Source organism: Eleutherodactylus coqui, chromosome 1, assembly GCF_035609145.1.
Source record: "Eleutherodactylus coqui strain aEleCoq1 chromosome 1, aEleCoq1.hap1, whole genome shotgun sequence".
NCBI lineage: Eukaryota > Metazoa > Chordata > Amphibia > Anura > Eleutherodactylidae > Eleutherodactylus > Eleutherodactylus coqui.
Window position 1 is genome coordinate 317,603,958 of NC_089837.1, and position 17,886 is coordinate 317,621,843.

Genomic DNA, 17,886 nt, shown 5'->3' on the forward strand with positions numbered 1-17,886 from the left:
CCCAGGAACTGTTCTCGGGCCACTGCCCAGATTGGGCAGCAATCGTTCCTCTCCCACCGGAGGAGTTTGTCGTGACCGATGCCCAACCTTTGGAAAGTTCCTGGGGTCCGGGGGATGAGGCTGGGGATTTCCGGCAACTGTCTCAAGAGCTTTCAGTGGGTGAGGAGGACGATGACAATGAGACACAGTTGTCTATCAATGAGGTAGTAGTAATTGCAGTAAGTCCGAGGGAGGAGCGCACAGAGGATTCGGAGGAAGAGCAGCTGGACGATGAGGTGACTGACCCCACCTGGTTTGCTAAGCCTACTGAGGACAGGTCTTCAGAGGGGGAGGCAAGTGCAGCAGCAGGGCAGGTTGGAAGAGGCAGTGCGGTGGCCAGGGGTAGAGGCAGGGCCAGACTGAATAATCCACCAAGTGTTTCCCAAAGAGCCCCCTCGCGCCATGCCACCCTGCAGAGGCCGAGGTGCTCAAAGGTCTGGCAGTTTTTCACTGAGAGTGCAGATGACCGACGAACTGTGGTGTGCAAGGTTTGTCGCGCCAAGATCAGCCGGGGAGCCACCACCACCAGCCTCACCACCACCAGCATGCGCAGGCATATGATGGCCAAGCACCCCACAAGGTGGGACGAAGGCCGTTCACCGCCTCCGGTTTGCACCACTGCCTCTCCCCCTGTGCCCCAACCTGCCAATGAGATCCAACCCCCCTCTCAGGACACAGGCACGACCGTCTCCCGGCCTGCACCCACACCCTCACCTCCGCTGTCCTCGGCCCCATCCAACAATGTCTCTCAGCGCAGCGTCCAGCCGTCGTTAGCGCAAGTGTTGGAGCGCAAGCGCAAGTACGCCGCCACGCACCCGCACGCTCAAGCGTTAAACGTGCACATAGCCAAATTGATCAGCCTGGAGATGCTGCCGTATAGGCTTGTGGAAACGGAGGCTTTCAAAAACATGATGGCGGCGGCGGCCCCGCGCTACTCGGTTCCCAGTTGCCACTACTTTTCCCGATGTGCCGTCCCAGCCCTGCACGACCACGTCTCCCGCAACATTGTACGCGCCCTCACCAACGCGGTTACTGGCAAGGTCCACTTAACAACGGACACATGGACAAGCACAGGCGGGCAGGGCCACTATATCTCCCTGACGGCACATTGGGTGAATTTAGTGGAGGCTGGGACCGAGTCAGAGCCTGGGACCGCTCACATCCTACCCACCCCCAGAATTGCGTGCCCCAGCTCGGTGCTGGTATCTGTGGCGGTGTATGCTTCCTCTACTAAACCACCCTCCTCCTCCTCCTCCTACGCAACCTCAGTCTCGCAATCAAGATGTGTCAGCAGCAGCACGTCGCCAGCAGTCGGTGTCGCGCGGCGTGGCAGCACAGTGGTGGGCAAGCGTCAGCAGGCCGTGCTGAAACTACTCAGCTTAGGAGAGAAGAGGCACATGGCCCACGAACTGCTGCAGGGTCTGACAGAGCAGACCGACCGCTGGCTTTCGCCGCTGAGCCTCCAACCGGGCATGGTCGTGTGTTACAACGGCCGTAACCTGGTGGCGGCTCTGCAGCTCGGCACCCTTACGCACGTGCCATGCCTGGCCCACATCTTTAATTTGCTGGTTCAGAGGTTTCTGAAACGCTACCCATGCTTGTCAGACCTGCTCGGAAAGGTGCGCCGGGTCAGCGCACATTTCCGCAAGTCCAACACGGACGCTGCCACCCTGCGGACCCTGCAACATTGGTTTAATCTGCCAGTGCACCGACTGCTGTGCGACGTGCCCACACGGTGGAACTCTACGCTCCACATGTTGGCCATGCTCTATCAGCAGCGTAGAGCTATAGTGGAATACCAACTCCAACATGGGCGGCATAGCGGGAGTCAGCCTCCTCAATTCTTTACAGAAGAGTGGGCCTGGTTGGCAGACATCTGCCAGGTCCTTGGAAACTTAGAGGAGTCTACCCAGATGGTGAGCGGCGATGCTGCAATCATTAGTGTCACCATTCCTCTGCTATGCCTCTTGAGAAGTTCCCTGCAAAGCATAAAGGCAGGCGCTTTGCACTCGGAAACGGAGGCGGGGGAAGACAGTATGTCGCTGGATAGTCAGAGCACCCTCATGTCTATATCTCAGCGCGTTTTGGAGGAGGAGGAGGAGGAGGAGGAGGGGGAGGAGCATGAGGAGGAGGGGAAAGAGACAGCTTGGCCCACTGCTAAGGGTACCCATGCTGCTTGCCTTTCATCCTTCCAGCGTGTATGGCCTGAGGAGGAGGAGGAGGATCCTGAAAGTGATCTTCCTAGTGAGGACAGCCATGTGTTGCATACAGGTACCCTGGCACACATGGCTGACTTCATGTTAGGATGCCTTTCTCGTGACCCTCGCGTTACACGCATTCTGGCCACTACGGATTACTGGGTGTACACACTGCTCCACCCACGGTATAAGGAGAACCTTTCCACTCTCATACCCGAAGAGGAAAGGAATTCGAGAGTGATGCTATACCACAGGACCCTGGCGGACAAACTGATGGTAAAATTCACATCCGACAGCGCTAGTGGCAGAAGGCGCAGTTCCGAGGGCCAGGAAGCAGGGGAGGCGCGGAGATCAGGCAGCATGTACAGCGCAGGCAGGGGAACACTCTCCAAGGCTTTTGCCAGCTTTATGGCTCCCCAGCAAGACTGTGTCACCGCTCCCCAGTCAAGGCTGAGTCGGCGGGAGCACTGTAAAAGGATGATGAGGGAGTACGTAGCCGATCGCATGACCATCCTCCGTGAAACCTCTGCTCCGTACAACTACTGGGTGTCGAAGCTGGACACGTGGCCTGAACTCGCGCTGTATGCCCTGGAGGTGCTTGCTTGTCCTGCGGCTAGCGTCTTGTCAGAGAGGGTGTTTAGTGCGGCTGGGGAAATCATCACAGATAAGCGTAGCCGCCTGTCAACTGACAGTGCCGACAGGCTTACACTCATAAAGATGAACAAAGCCTGGATTTCCCCTGACTTCTCTTCTCCACCAGCGAACAGCAGCGGTACCTAAACAATACGTAGGCTGCACCCACGGATGTAAGCATCGTTCTCTATCACCATAAAAAACGGGGACCTTTTAGCTTCATCAATCTGTGTATTATATTCATCCTCCTCCTCCTGCTCCTCCTCCTGAAACCTCACGTAATCACGCAGAACGGGCAATTTTTCTTAGGCCCACAAGGCTCAGTCATATTACTTTTGTAAACAATGTTTATACGTTTTAATTCTCATTAAAGCGTTGAAACTTGCACCTGAACCAATTTTTATTTTAACAGGGGCGGCCTCCAGGCCTAGTTACAAATTAAGCCACAGTAACCAAAGCGATTAATGGGTTTCACCTGCCCTCTTGGTTGGGCATGGGCAATTTTTCTGAGGTATATTAGTACTGTTGGTACACCAATTTTTGGGGGCCCTCGCCTACAGTGTAATCCTAATAATTTTTATGGGCTTCTCCTGCACTCATGGTACAGCAAGGTGTGTGGGGTTGGCCTACACTTTTGCTACATAAATGTAACTGAGGCCTTGTCTATACTGCAACTACTGAAATGTGAAAGAGACTGTTATCTGCCTAAACTGCTGCAACGGGAATGTTACTGTGGCCTGTCTTGACTGCTAGTACTGCCTGTCTTGACTGCTAGTACTACTGAAATGGAACTAATACTGTGCTCCCCCTATACTGCTGCTAGTGATATGTTACTGGGGCCTGTCTTGACTGCTACTACTACTGAAATGGAACTAATACTGTGCTCCCCCTATACTGCTGCTTCGGAATTGTTACTGGGGCCTGTCTTGACTGCTACTACTACTGAAATGGAACTAATACTGTGCTCCCCCCTATACTGCTGCTAGTGATATGTTACTGGGGCCTGTCTTGACTGCTACTACTACTGAAATTGAAGTAATACTGTGCTCCCCCTATACTGCTGCTTCGGAATTGTTACTGTGGCCTGTCTTGACTGCTACTACTACTGAAATGGAACTAATACTGTGCTCCCCCTATACTGCTGCTAGTGATATGTTACTGTGACCTGTCTTGACTGCTACTACTACTGAAATGGAACTAATACTGTGCTCCCCCTATACTGCTGCTTCGGAATTGTTGCTGTGGCCTGTCTTGACTGCTACTACTACTGAAATGGAACTAATACTGTGCTCCCCCTATACTGCTGCTTCGGAATTGTTACTGGGGCCTGTCTTGACTGCTACTACTACTGAAATGGAACTAATACTGTGCTCCCCCCTATACTGCTGCTAGTGACATGTTACTGGGGCCTGTCCCTAATGCTACCGCTGAAATGTTACTAATTCTGGGCTCTGCTTATACCGCTGCTAATGCTATGTCACTGGGGTGTGGAAACTGAGGCTTCTCAAAGACATGATGGCGGCGAGGCCATTTCCCACCAACGCGGTTACTGTTAAGGTGCATATAACCACGGACACGGGGAGAGGACACGTAGTGCCTCAAAAACATCCCCCTCCTCCTCCAACAATGAAAACATTCTTGGCAAATACCTTTGCATTGGTCCGTCTGGTGGCAGTCCAAGAATTTTACCTTTAACGACACAACAAGAGAGCCCCCCCACCATCCCCCCGCCACGGCCCACTTAATCCTGGCCACATTCTGAAAACCAACTAAATAAAACCGCGCTACTAGGTCCGCAGTCGCGACCACATTCCCACCAACGCGGTTACTGTTAAGGTACATATTACCAGTCTGACTGGGGCATGCAGACACCTTGACAGAATGAATAGTGTGTGGCACATAGGTTCCCCATTGCTATGCCCACGTGTGCAGCTCCTGATGGCGGTGGCACAGGATTCTATTTCTCATTGCTTCTGTACAGCATTGTGGGCTATCGCCCCACCACTTTTAAAGAGGGTCGCTGCCTAGCCGTGCCAACCCCTCTGACTGGGGCATGCACTGTGGGCCGAAGCCCACCTGTATTGTATCTGACGTTAGCTCTGCTGAGCAGGGCACTGCAATGGGATGCATTTATGTACCGCCAATGGGTTCCAGAGAGCCACCCATGCTTTGGGTCCACACGGACTTCACATTAGGGATTTGTACATGCCTGTGTCTATGCATTAAAAACCCCGGTCAGACTGGGGCATGCAGTATGGGCCGAAGCCCACCTACATTTAATCTGACGTTACCTCAGCTGTGCTGGGCAATGCAATGGGATTTATTTATGTAACGCCGGTGGCTTCCTGGGACCCACCCATGCTGTCGGTCCACATGGAGTTGTACCTGCCTGTGTCTACTTAAAAAGAACCCCAGTCTGACTGGGGCATGCAGTGTGGGCCGAAGCCCACCTGTATTTAATCTGACGTTAGCTCTGCTGTCCAGGGCACTGCAATGGGATTTGTTGATGTACCGCCGGTGGGTTCCAGGGAGCCACCCATGCTTTGGGTCCACACAGACTTCACATTACGGATTTGTACCTGCCAGTGTCTATGTATTAAAAACCCCGGTCAGACTGGGGCATGCAGTGTGGTCCGAAGCCCACCTGCATTTAATCTGACGTTACCTCAGCTGTGATGGGCAATGCAATGGGATATATTTATGTAACGCCGGTGGCTTCCTGGGACCCACCCATGCTGTCGGTCCACACGGAGTTGTACCTGCCTGTTACTACTTATAAAGAACCCCAGTCTGACTGGGGCATGCAGTGTGGGCCGAAGCCCACCTGTATTTAATCTGACGTTAGCTCTACTATCCGGGGCACTGCATTGGGACAAACTACAGGAGCAATACAGCGCTAATGAGACGTGCACTGCTACGCTAGTATTAGAGTCCACTGTGGGCACGCGATTGCTGAGGGCTTGTGCAGAGGCCTATGTCCTGGGTGCAGTGAAAGTCCGCTTCCAGCCTAGGATTGCTGAATCTGTGGGCCGAGGCCTATGCCGTGGGCGCGGTGCAAGTCTGCCATGTTTGGCCGCTCAGATCAATTTTTTGTTCATGTCTTGGGTTTCCTAGGACCCACCTATGCTGTTGGTGAAAACTTAGTTCCCATTGCGGTGTTTGCCCTGTGTGGCACAAAGGCACTGACTGACTTGGGTAGGGAGAAATTACATTTAGTGAGCATACTATCTTTGTGACACTAGACGTAGTGTCGTTGTATACCATTATCTCGCACCAGAGGGGACTAGAAGCAGTACGGGAGTGTTTGAATAGCTCGGAGTGGGGTAATGCAACTATAGGGTTCATCCTGACCTTACTTAAATTTGTTTTAACAAATAATTACTTTATTTTTGATGGTGTCTTCTATCGACAAAACTGCGGGACCGCGATGGGCTCAAACGTGGCCCTGACTTACGCGGTCATGTTCATGAACCATATTGAGAAGACAAGAGTATATACCTCCCCATCCTGGCACTATGTGCGCGGATGGTGGAGGTATATCGACGATATCTTTATGATATGGGAAGGGTCTAGTGAACAACTACTTCTGTTTGTGGAAGAGCTCAATGGGATACTCCCAGAGCTCAAGTTTACAATGTCCATGTCAAAAAAAGAACTACAATTTCTTGATGTACTTGTACGGAAAAAGGATAACATCTTAGAGACGGATATATTCGTAAAAACAACTGATAGAAACAACCTTCTAATGTATGATAGTTTCCATCCTAGAAGGACTATCGAATCACTTCCTTGGAGTCAACTTCTATGGGTGAGGCGAATAGTGAGTGACGAATTTTTGGATAAAAGGCTTGATGAAATGTGCTTAAAATTTATTGTGAGAGGGTATCCCCGGGATCTGATTGGCCCTATTGCACAGAAAGCTCGCCTAATCACACGTCAACAGGCGTCGGTACAAAAGAGCAATCGAACGCCCCCTCCCCGTATCCCATTCGTTTCTACCTACAGCCCTGTAAGCGACCAGGTAGCTAGAGTGATTAGAAAACATTGGGCTCTGTTCTCTAAGAGCCATCTCGATATCCCTGAATTTCAGGTTCAACCTTTAATGTCCTACCGACGTTGCCGCAATCTAAAGGATCAGCTGGTATACTCATATCTTACGGATCTAACCTCCCCTAAACAACGATTGTTGGCTCCTGTCAAAAAGGGTAATTTCCCTTGTCTCAATTGTCTGTGTTGCAGCAATATGAGCAAGGGAGATACATTTAGCCATCCACGAACCGGCAGACTTTTTCATATCAAGGAGAGATACACATGTAAATCGACATATGTTGTGTATTTAATATACTGCCCGTGCGGTTTGTATTATGTAGGGGAGACCATACAGGAAATTAGATCTAGAATTACAAAACACAAGAGTACCATCAGAAATAGAAACGTTGAGTTGCCTATTCTCAAACACTTCATTTCGGCTGGACACCATATTAGTCAGCTCAAATTTAAAGTTATTGATCATGTACCTGAAAACATCCGTGGTGGGGATCGCATTAAATTCCTAAAACTTAAAGAAGCCAGTTGGATATTCAATTTGGATACTTTAACCCCATATGGGACTGAACTTAGAATATAGCACGTTTTCATTACAATGAATTAATTCACTGCATCTAGCACCTATTCTCTTACCTCCTTTCATGAATTTAAATTTTTTGTATGTTTTATATTATAGGTATACACTGGATGAAATTTGGCATACCTTGAATCCTTAATTTTTTGCACTGAACAGAATTGAAGACACCATGGTATATATATATATATACTAGCTTACCCGTCGCGCGTTGCTGCGAAGACAGACAGACATACATTCGTTTTTATATATCTAGATAACAACCAATCACAGTGCAGCTTTCATGTTACCTCAGCGGTATATTATATAACAACCAATCACAGCACAGCTTTCATGTTACGTCAGCAGTAAGAGAAATAACAACCAATCACAGCGCAACTTCCATTCTGCCTCAGCAATATAAAAAATAGCAACGAATCACAGTGCAGCATTGATTTTACCCCAGCGGTATAATATATAGCAACCAATCACAGCACAGCTTTTATTTTACCTCAGCATTCTTAATATCCAGCAATTGTCTTGCGAAACGTTTGGCGGATGCATTATTTTGTAGTTAAACACGCATCCCGTTACTCGTAATGCCTTTTGCTTTTGTGCTTGAGATGGAAATCAAACGATCTTTGTCTGGGGGGGGGGGGGGCATAACTGTCGACGATGCTCGCACGCGCGCCATCTATCGTAGGATAGTTGTACTATGCCTATAATCTTCCCAGGAGTGTACTCAGCAACTTCCCTTTAACTTTTCCTATTTATGACATAATCAATGCTTGTGCCAAATTTCACGTTTCTATTAGCGTAAAATTTGGACGCTAATTCTTTGGCGCTTAGAATTGAATAATCGAGTTGGGACCCATTAACTTTTCCTATTTATGACATAACCAATGCTCGTGCCGAATTTCAAGTTTCTATGACATTGGGAAGCGAGAAAATTAGATTCCGTACGTAAAATTTGGACGCTAATTCTTTTGCGCTTAGAATTGAATAATCGAGTTGGGACCCATTAACTTTTCCTATTTATGACATATTCAATGCTCGTGCCAAATTTCGAGTTTCTATGACATTGGGAAGCGAGAAAATTAAATTCCGTACGTAAAATTTGGACGCTAATTCTTTGGCGCTTAGAATTGAATAATCGAGTTGGCTCCCATTAGCTTTTCCTATTTATGACATAATCAATGCTCTTGCCAAATTTCATGTTTCTACAACATCGGGAAGTGAGAGAATTAGTGGCAATGATGGAAATCGAACGATCTACGTGGGGGGGTCGTAACTGTCGACGACGCACGCACGCGCGCCATTTATCGTAGCATAAATTTACTATGCCTATAATCTTCCCAGGAGTGTACTCAACAACTTCCCAAAGTTTCATGGCGATCGGATGAATGGTGTAGTAGCGCATAAAGGACAAACAGACACACAGACAGACACGCAGACAGACACGCACGCATACATTCAATTTTATATATATATATATATATATATATATATATATATACATATAAAAAAAATTCCTTTGGTCGGGTTGGTTGTCTGATCTGTTTGTAAGCGTGATTCAGTTTTTTGTGAGTCTTTTCTGCAAAAAAGTTTTTTTTTGTAAAAAATTTTTTTTTTTTTTTCATAATAATAAAGAATTTATTTTGGTAATAAATATAGTGTGTTGATGTATACTTTGCCTTGATTGGGCATGTGTTGAAAGTCTCCTGCTAAAACGAAGTCCTTTAAAACATAAATAGTATGGCATTTTTTAAGGTTTTCAGCCCCTGTCTGGAGCACTTATTGGGATCATTATAATATCATAGATTAAAAATATGGTCTGGCAATACAATATATTTTGTTATTGATCAGTTATATGCGTTGGACATGAGAGGGTTAATTTGAGCCCTAAAGAATGAATCGATATAACCATTATATGTTGTCAGTTAAATACACCCCAATGATTTGAAATTGATAGTGAGAGTATATGGTGCATATCTGAATAGACATCCTAACACTCTAATGCACTTTTTGTGACCCCACTGATAGATGCCAGATACAGTGTTGTTGATTCTGAGCCGAGGAGGGCTCGGTATAGGAGTTTTGAGCACCTCCCCTGTGATGCTGTGACGTAAGGGGTGGGGGTGGAGCGCTCTCTCTGCCTCCGAAATGACAGAGAACTATCGCGGGATCTGGGACTCCTATACCGGCACTTGATGTGTGCCGTCCGGACTGCAGCGGCGGCCGTGAGGGTTTGCGCATGCGCTGTGGAACATTGAGGTCTGCACCGTACGGGACATATCACGCGATTCGTTGTAAATAGAGATGAGCGAACGCGTTCGTCCGAGCTTGATATTCGTGCGAATATTAGGGTGTTCGGGATGTTCGTTATTCGTAACGAACACCATGCGGTGTTCTGGTTACTTTCACTTCCTTCCCTGAGACGTTAGCGTGCTTTTCTGGCCAATTGAAAGACAGGGAAGGCATTACACTTCCCCCTGTGACGTTCAAGCCCTATACCACCCCCCTGCTGTGAGTGGCTGGGGAGATCAGGTGTCACCCGAACATAAAAGTCGGCCCCTCCCGCGGTTCGCCTCAGATGCGGTGTGAGTTAGATGAGGGACAGTGCTGTTTGTACCGGAGCTGCTGTAGGGAAAGAATTGGTAGTTAGTGTAGGCTTCAAGACCCCCCAAAGGTCCTTATTAGGGCCACTGATAGCTGTGTGTTGGCTGCTGTTAGCAGTGGCAAATTTTTTTTTCTCAAAATCGCCTCTGCAGACCGTTGCACCTGGCATTAGGGACAGAAGTGCTGCATAGGCAGGGAGAGTGTTAGGAGTGAGTGTAGCCTTCAAGAACCTCAACGGTCCTTTCTAGGGCCATATTTATCCGTGTGCAGTACTGTCCAGGCTGCTGTTAGCTGTGCTGCATTTTTTTTTGCTTCTCAAAATCGCCTCTGCAGACCATTGCACCCTCCATTGATACTGCAGGGAAAGAATTGTATAGGCAGGGCCACAACACAGTTATTATTCATAGAATATACGCAGTGCTGCCTTTTGGTGGAAAAAAACTGAAAACAAATCTATTTGTCCAGCCTCTGTCCGTCCTAAGGGCGGTGGACACGTGTGAGCTGCTTGAACAACATTGCTAAATCAGACGCACCCAGCTACGCTTTACTGCTGGCTTCGCCATTTGCTTTCCTTAATTGGGAAAAAAATACCTGCTCTCCAAGAGTTATAATAACTCTGCTACCCTCACGTTCTGTGACACATAAGCAGGGACACAGCACAGTTATTAAACTTCTCATGTTCATTGAATATACGCAGTGCTGCCTTTTGGTGGAAAAAAACTGAAAACAAATCTATTTGTCCAGCCTCTGTCCGTCCTAAGGGCGGTGGACACGTGTGAGCTGCTTGAACAACATTGCTAAATCAGACGCACCCAGCTACGCTTTACTGCTGGCTTCGCCATTTGCTTTCCTTAATTGGGAAAAAAATACCTGCTCTCCAAGAGTTATAATAACTCTGCTACCCTCACGTTCTGTGACACATAAGCAGGGACACAGCACAGTTATTAAACTTCTCATGTTCATTGAATATACGCAGTGCTGCCTTTTGGTGGAAAAAAACTGAAAACAAATCTATTTGTCCAGCCTCTGTCCGTCCTAAGGGCGGTGGACACGTGTGAGCTGCTTGAACAACATTGCTAAATCAGACGCACCCAGCTACGCTTTACTGCTGGCTTCGCCATTTGCTTTCCTTAATTGGGAAAAAAATACCTGCTCTCCAAGAGTTATAATAACTCTGCTACCCTCACGTTCTGTGACACATAAGCAGGGACACAGCACAGTTATTAAACTTCTCATGTTCATTGAATATACGCAGTGCTGCCTTTTGGTGGAAAAAAACTGAAAACAAATCTATTTGTCCAGCCTCTGTCCGTCCTAAGGGCGGTGGACACGTGTGAGCTGCTTGAACAACATTGCTAAATCAGACGCACCCAGCTACGCTTTACTGCTGGCTTCGCCATTTGCTTTCCTTAATTGGGAAAAAAATACCTGCTCTCCAAGAGTTATAATAACTCTGCTACCCTCACGTTCTGTGACACATAAGCAGGGACACAGCACAGTTATTAAACTTCTCATGTTCATTGAATATACGCAGTGCTGCCTTTTGGTGGAAAAAAACTGAAAACAAATCTATTTGTCCAGCCTCTGTCCGTCCTAAGGGCGGTGGACACGTGTGAGCTGCTTGAACAACATTGCTAAATCAGACGCACCCAGCTACGCTTTACTGCTGGCTTCGCCATTTGCTTTCCTTAATTGGGAAAAAAATACCTGCTCTCCAAGAGTTATAATAACTCTGCTACCGTCACGTTCTGTGACACATAAGCAGGGACACAGCACAGTTATTAAACTTCTCATGTTCATTGAATATACGCAGTGCTGCCTTTTGGTGGAAAAAAACTGAAAACAAATCTATTTGTCCAGCCTCTGTCCGTCCTAAGGGCGGTGGACACGTGTGAGCTGCTTGAACAACATTGCTAAATCAGACGCACCCAGCTACGCTTTACTGCTGGCTTCGCCATTTGCTTTCCTTAATTGGGAAAAAAATACCTGCTCTCCAAGAGTTATAATAACTCTGCTACGCTCACGTTCTGTGACACATTAGCAGGGACACAGCACAGTTATTAAACTTAGATTATTCATTCACTAGAGGCAGTGGGGCCTTTCGTTTTCCAAAAAGGGAAAAAATTATATTTGGCCTGCAGTCTTGCGCCAATTTATTTCCTGCCTGTGAAATCAAATCACTGGTAATACAGCATGCTGAGGGGTAGGGGTAGGCCTAGAGGACGTGGACGCGGCCGAGGACGCGGAGGGCCAAGTCAGGGTGTGGGCACAGGCCGAGCTCCTGATCCCGGTGTGTCGCAGCCGACTGCTGCGCGATTAGGAGAGAGGCACGTTTCTGGCGTCCCCACATTCATCGCCCAATTAATGGGTCCACGCGGGAGACGGTTATTAGAAAATGAGCAGTGTGAGCAGGTCCTGTCCTGGATGGCAGAAAGTGCTTCGAGCAACCTATCGTCAACACGCAGTTCTGCGCCGTCCACTGCTGCAAATCCGAATCCTCTGTCTGCTGCTCCTCCTTCCTCCCAGCCTCCTCACTCCACTACAATGACACCTGCTCAGGAGCGGGAACACTCCCAGGAACTGTTCTCGGGCCCCTGCTTAGATTGGGCAGCAGCGGTTCCTCTCCCACCAGAGGAGTTTATCGTCACTGATGCCCAACCATTCGAAAGTTCCCGGGGTCCGAGGGAAGAGGCTGGGGACTTCCGCCAACTGTCTCAACAACTTTCTGTGGGTGAGGAGGACGATGACGATCAGACACAGTTGTCTTGCAGTGAGGTAGTAGTAAGGGCAGTAAGTCCAAGGGAGCAGCGCACAGAGGATTCGGAGGAAGAGCAGCAGGACGATGAGGTGACTGACCCCACCTGGTGTGCAACGCTTACTCAGGAGGACAGGTCTTCAGAGGGGGAGTCAAGGGCATCAGCAGGGCAGGTTGCAAGAGGCAGTGCGGTGGCCAGGGCCAGGGGTAGAGGCAGGGCCAGACCGAATAATCCACCAAGTGTTTCCCAAAGCGCCCCCTCGCGCCATGCCACCCTGCAGAGGCCGAGGTGCTCTAAGGTCTGGCAGTTTTTCACAGAGACGCCTGACGACCGACGAACAGTGGTGTGCAACCTTTGTTGCGCAAAGCTCAGCCGGGGAGCCAACACCAACAGCCTCACCACCACCACCATGCGCAGACATATGATGGCCAAGCACCCCACAAGGTGGGACGAAGGCCGTTCACCGCCTCCGGTTTGCACCCCTGCCTCTCCCCCTGTGCCCCAACCTGCCACTGAGATGCAACCCCCCTCTCAGGACACAGGCACTACCGCCTCATGGCCTGCACCCACACCCTCATCTCCGCTGTCCTCGGCCCCATCCAGCAGTGTAGTTCAGCGCACCGTTCAGCCGTCGCTTGCGCAAGTGTTCGAGCGCAAGCGCAAGTACGCCGCCACGCACCCGCACGCTCAAACGTTAACCGTCCGCATAGCAAAATTCATCAGCCTTGAGATGCTGCCGTATAGGGTTGTGGAAACTGAGTCCTTCAAAAGTATCATGGAGGCGGCGGCCCCGCGCTACTCAGTTCCCAGTCGCCACTACTTTTCCCGAAGTGCCGTCCCAGCCCTGCACGACCACGTCTCCCGCAACATTGTGCGCGCCCTCACCAACGCGGTTACTGCCACGGTCCACTTAACTACGGACACGTGGACAAGCACAGGCGGGCAGGGCCACTACATCTCCCTGACAGCACATTGGGTGAATTTAGTGGAGGCTGGGACAGAGTCAGAGCCTGGGACCGCTCACGTCCTACCCACCCCCAGAATTGCGGGCCCCAGCTCGGTGCTGGTATCTGCGGAGGTGTATGCTTCCTCCACTAAAGCACCCTCCTCCTCCTCCTCCTCCTCTGTCTCGCAATCAAGATGTGTTAGCAGCAGCATGTCGCCAGCAGTCGGTGTCGCGCGGTGTGGCAGCACAGCGGTGGGCAAGCGTCAGCAGGCCGTGCTGAAACTACTCAGCTTAGGCGATAAGAGGCACACAGCCCACGAACTGCTGCAGGGTCTGACAGAGCAGACCGACCGCTGGCTTGCGCCGCTGAGCCTCCAACCGGGCATGGTCGTGTGTGACAACGGGCGTAACCTGGTGGCGGCTCTGCAGCTTGGCAGCCTCACGCACGTGCCATGCCTGGCCCACGTCTTTAATTTGGTGGTTCAGCGCTTTCTGAAAAGCTACCCACGCTTGTCAGACCTGCTCGTAAAGGCGCGCCGGCTCTGCGCACATTTCCGCAAGTCCCACACGGACGCTTCCACCCTGCGCACCCTGCAACATCACTTTAAGCTGCCAGTGCACCGACTGCTGTGCGACGTGCCCACACGGTGGAACTCTACGCTCCACATGTTGGCCAGGCTCTATGAACAACGTAGAGCTATAGTCGAATACCAACTCCAACATGGGCGGCGCAGTGGGAGTCAGCCTCCTCAATTCCTTTCAGAAGAGTGGGCCTGGTTGGCAGACATCTGCCATGTCCTTGGTAATTTTGAGGAGTCTACCCAGGTGGTGAGCGGCGATGCTACAATCATTAGCGTCACCATTCCTCTGCTATGCATCTTGAGAAATTCCCTGCAAACCATAAAGGCAGCTGCTTTGCGCTCGGAAACGGGGGCGGGGGAAGACAGTATGCCGCTGGATAGTCAGGGCACCCTCCTGTCTATTTCTCAGCGCGTACAGGAGGAGGAGGAGGAGCATGAGGAGGATGAGGAGGAGGGGGAAGAGACAGCTTGGGCCGCTGCTGACGGTACACCGGCTGATTGCCTGTCATCCTTTCAGCGTGTATGGCCTGAGGAGGAGGAGGAGGAGGAGGAGGATCCTGAAAGTGATCTTCCTAGTGAAGACAGCCATGTGTTGCGTACAGGTACCCTGGCACACATGGCTGACTTCATGTTAGGATGCCTTTCTTGTGACCCTCGCGTTGCACGCATTCTGGCCACGACGGATTACTGGGTGTACACACTGCTCGATCCACGGTATAAGGAGAACCTGCCCACTCTGATTCCCGAAGAGGAAAGGGGTTCGAGAGTGTTGCTATACCACAGGACCCTTGCGGACAAGCTGATGGTAAAATTCCCAGCCGACAGCGCTAGTGGCAGAAGGCGCAGTACCGAGGGCAAGGTAGCAGGGGATGTGCGTAGATCGAGCAGCATGTACATCCCAGGCAGTGCAACAGTCTTTAAGGGCCTGGCCAGCTTTATGGCTCCCCACCAAGACTGTGTCACCGCTCCCCAGTCACGGCTGAGTCGGCGGGAGCACTGTAAAAGGATGGTGAGGGAGTACGTAGCGGATCGCACGACCATCCTTGGTGACGCCTCTGCCCCCTACAACTACTGGGTGTCGAAGCTGGACATGTGGCCTGAACTAGCGCTGTATGCCCTGGAGGTGCTTGCTTGTCCTGCGGCTAGCGTGTTGTCGGAGAGGGTGTTTAGTGCGGCTGGGGGAATCATCACAGATAAGCGTAGCCGCTTGTCAACCGACAGTGCCGACAGGCTAACACTCATCAAGATGAACAAAGGCTGGATTTCCCCAGACTTCTGTTCTCCACCAGCGGACAGCAGCGATACGTAAGCAATACGTAGGCTGCACCCGCGGATGGAAGCTACGTTCTCTCTCACCATCCAAAACGGGGACATTTCTGCTTCATCAATCTGTGTCTAATATTCCTCCTCCTCCTCCTCCTGCTCCTCCTCCTGAAACCTCACGTAATCACGCTGAACGGGCAATTTTTCTTAGGGCCACAAGGCTCACTCAAATAATTTTTCAGAACAATTTTTATAAGTTTCAATGCGCTTAAAAGCATTGGAACTTTAACTTGAACCAATTTTTCGTTACACTGGGCTGCCTCCAGGCCTAGTTACCACTTAAGCCACATTAACCAAAGCGATTAATGGGTTTCACCTGCCCTCTTGGCTGGCCATGGCCAATTTTTGGGATGTACATTAGTACTGTTGATACAGCAATTTTTGTGGGCCCTCGCCTACAGTGTAATCAAATTAATTTTTAGGCCACCTGCATTACAGCTGACGTTACCTCAGCTGTGTTGGGCAATGCAATGGGATATTTTTATGTACCGCCGGTGGGTTCCAGGGAGCCACCCATGCTGTAGGTGCACACTGAGTTTTTAATACATCTGTACACTTCTAAAGAACCCGTCTGACTGGGGCATGCAGTGTGGGCCGAAGCCCACCTGTATTACGCACGACATTACTACCTCAGCTGTGTTGGGCAATGCAATGGGATATTTCTATGTACCGCCGGTGGCTTCCTGGCACCCACCCAGGCAGTGGGTCCACAGGGAGTTTAACCTACATGTGTCCACTTGTAAAGAACCCCAGTCTGACTGGGGCATGCAGTGTGGGCCGAAGCCCACCTGCATTAAGCACGACATTACTACCTCAGCTGTGTTGGGCAATGCAATGGGATATTTTTGTGTACCGCCGGTGGGTTCCAGGGAGCCACCCATGCTGTAGGTGCACACTGAGTTTTTAATACATCTGTACACTTCTAAAGAACCCGTCTGACTGGGGCATGCAGTGTGGGCCGAAGCCCACCTGTATTACGCACGACATTACTACCTCAGCTGTGTTGGGCAATGCAATGGGATATTTCTATGTACCGCCGGTGGCTTCCTGGCACCCACCCAGGCAGTGGGTCCACAGGGAGTTTAACCTACATGTGTCCACTTGTAAAGAACCCCAGTCTGACTGGGGCATGCAGTGTGGGCCGAAGCCCACCTGCATTAAGCACGACATTACTACCTCAGCTGTGTTGGGCAATGCAATGGGATATTTTTGTGTACCGCCGGTGGGTTCCAGGGAGCCACCCATGCTGTAGGTGCACACTGAGTTTTTAATACATCTGTACACTTCTAAAGAACCCGTCTGACTGGGGCATGCAGTGTGGGCCGAAGCCCACCTGTATTACGCACGACATTACTACCTCAGCTGTGTTGGGCAATGCAATGGGATATTTCTATGTACCGCCGGTGGCTTCCTGGCACCCACCCAGGCAGTGGGTCCACAGGGAGTTTAACCTACATGTGTCCACTTGTAAAGAACCCCAGTCTGACTGGGGCATGCAGTGTGGGCCGAAACCCACCTGCATTAACCCTTTCCAGTCCACTGTGTGACCTGTGAAGACATTAGGGTTTAAGGCTGTACAGCTCCGTTGTTGGTAGACGTCCGTCGGGGTTCTCTTACTGTATATTGCCAGCCTCTCTGCTGTCGGAGCCTATCCTACGTGTCAGCTCATGCAGTACTGGCTTTAGCCAGCATATAGCGCCGTTGTATAACAGCAGAAAAAGAGTAAGCCCCCTAGGAAAACCATATACAAATTGGATTGGAAAGGGTTAAGCACAACATTACTACCTCAGCTGTGTTGGGCAATGCAATGGGATATTTCTATGTACCGCCGGTGGCTTCCTGGCACCCACCCATGCTGTAGGTGCACACGGAGTTTTTACTACATCTGTACACTTATAAAGAACCCCAGTCAGACTGGGGCATGCAGTGTGGGCCGAAGCCCACCTGCATTAAGCACGACATTACTACCTCAGCTGTGTTGGGCAATGCAATGGGATATTTCTGTGTACCGCCGGTGGGTTCCAGGGAGCCACCCATGCTGTGGGTCGACAGGGACTTCACAATAGGGAGTTGTACCTGCCTGTGTCTATGAATTAAAAAGCCCGGTCTGACTGGGGCATGCAGACACCTTGACAGAATGAATAGTGTGTGGCACATAGGTTCCCCATTGCTATGCCCACGTGTGCAGCTC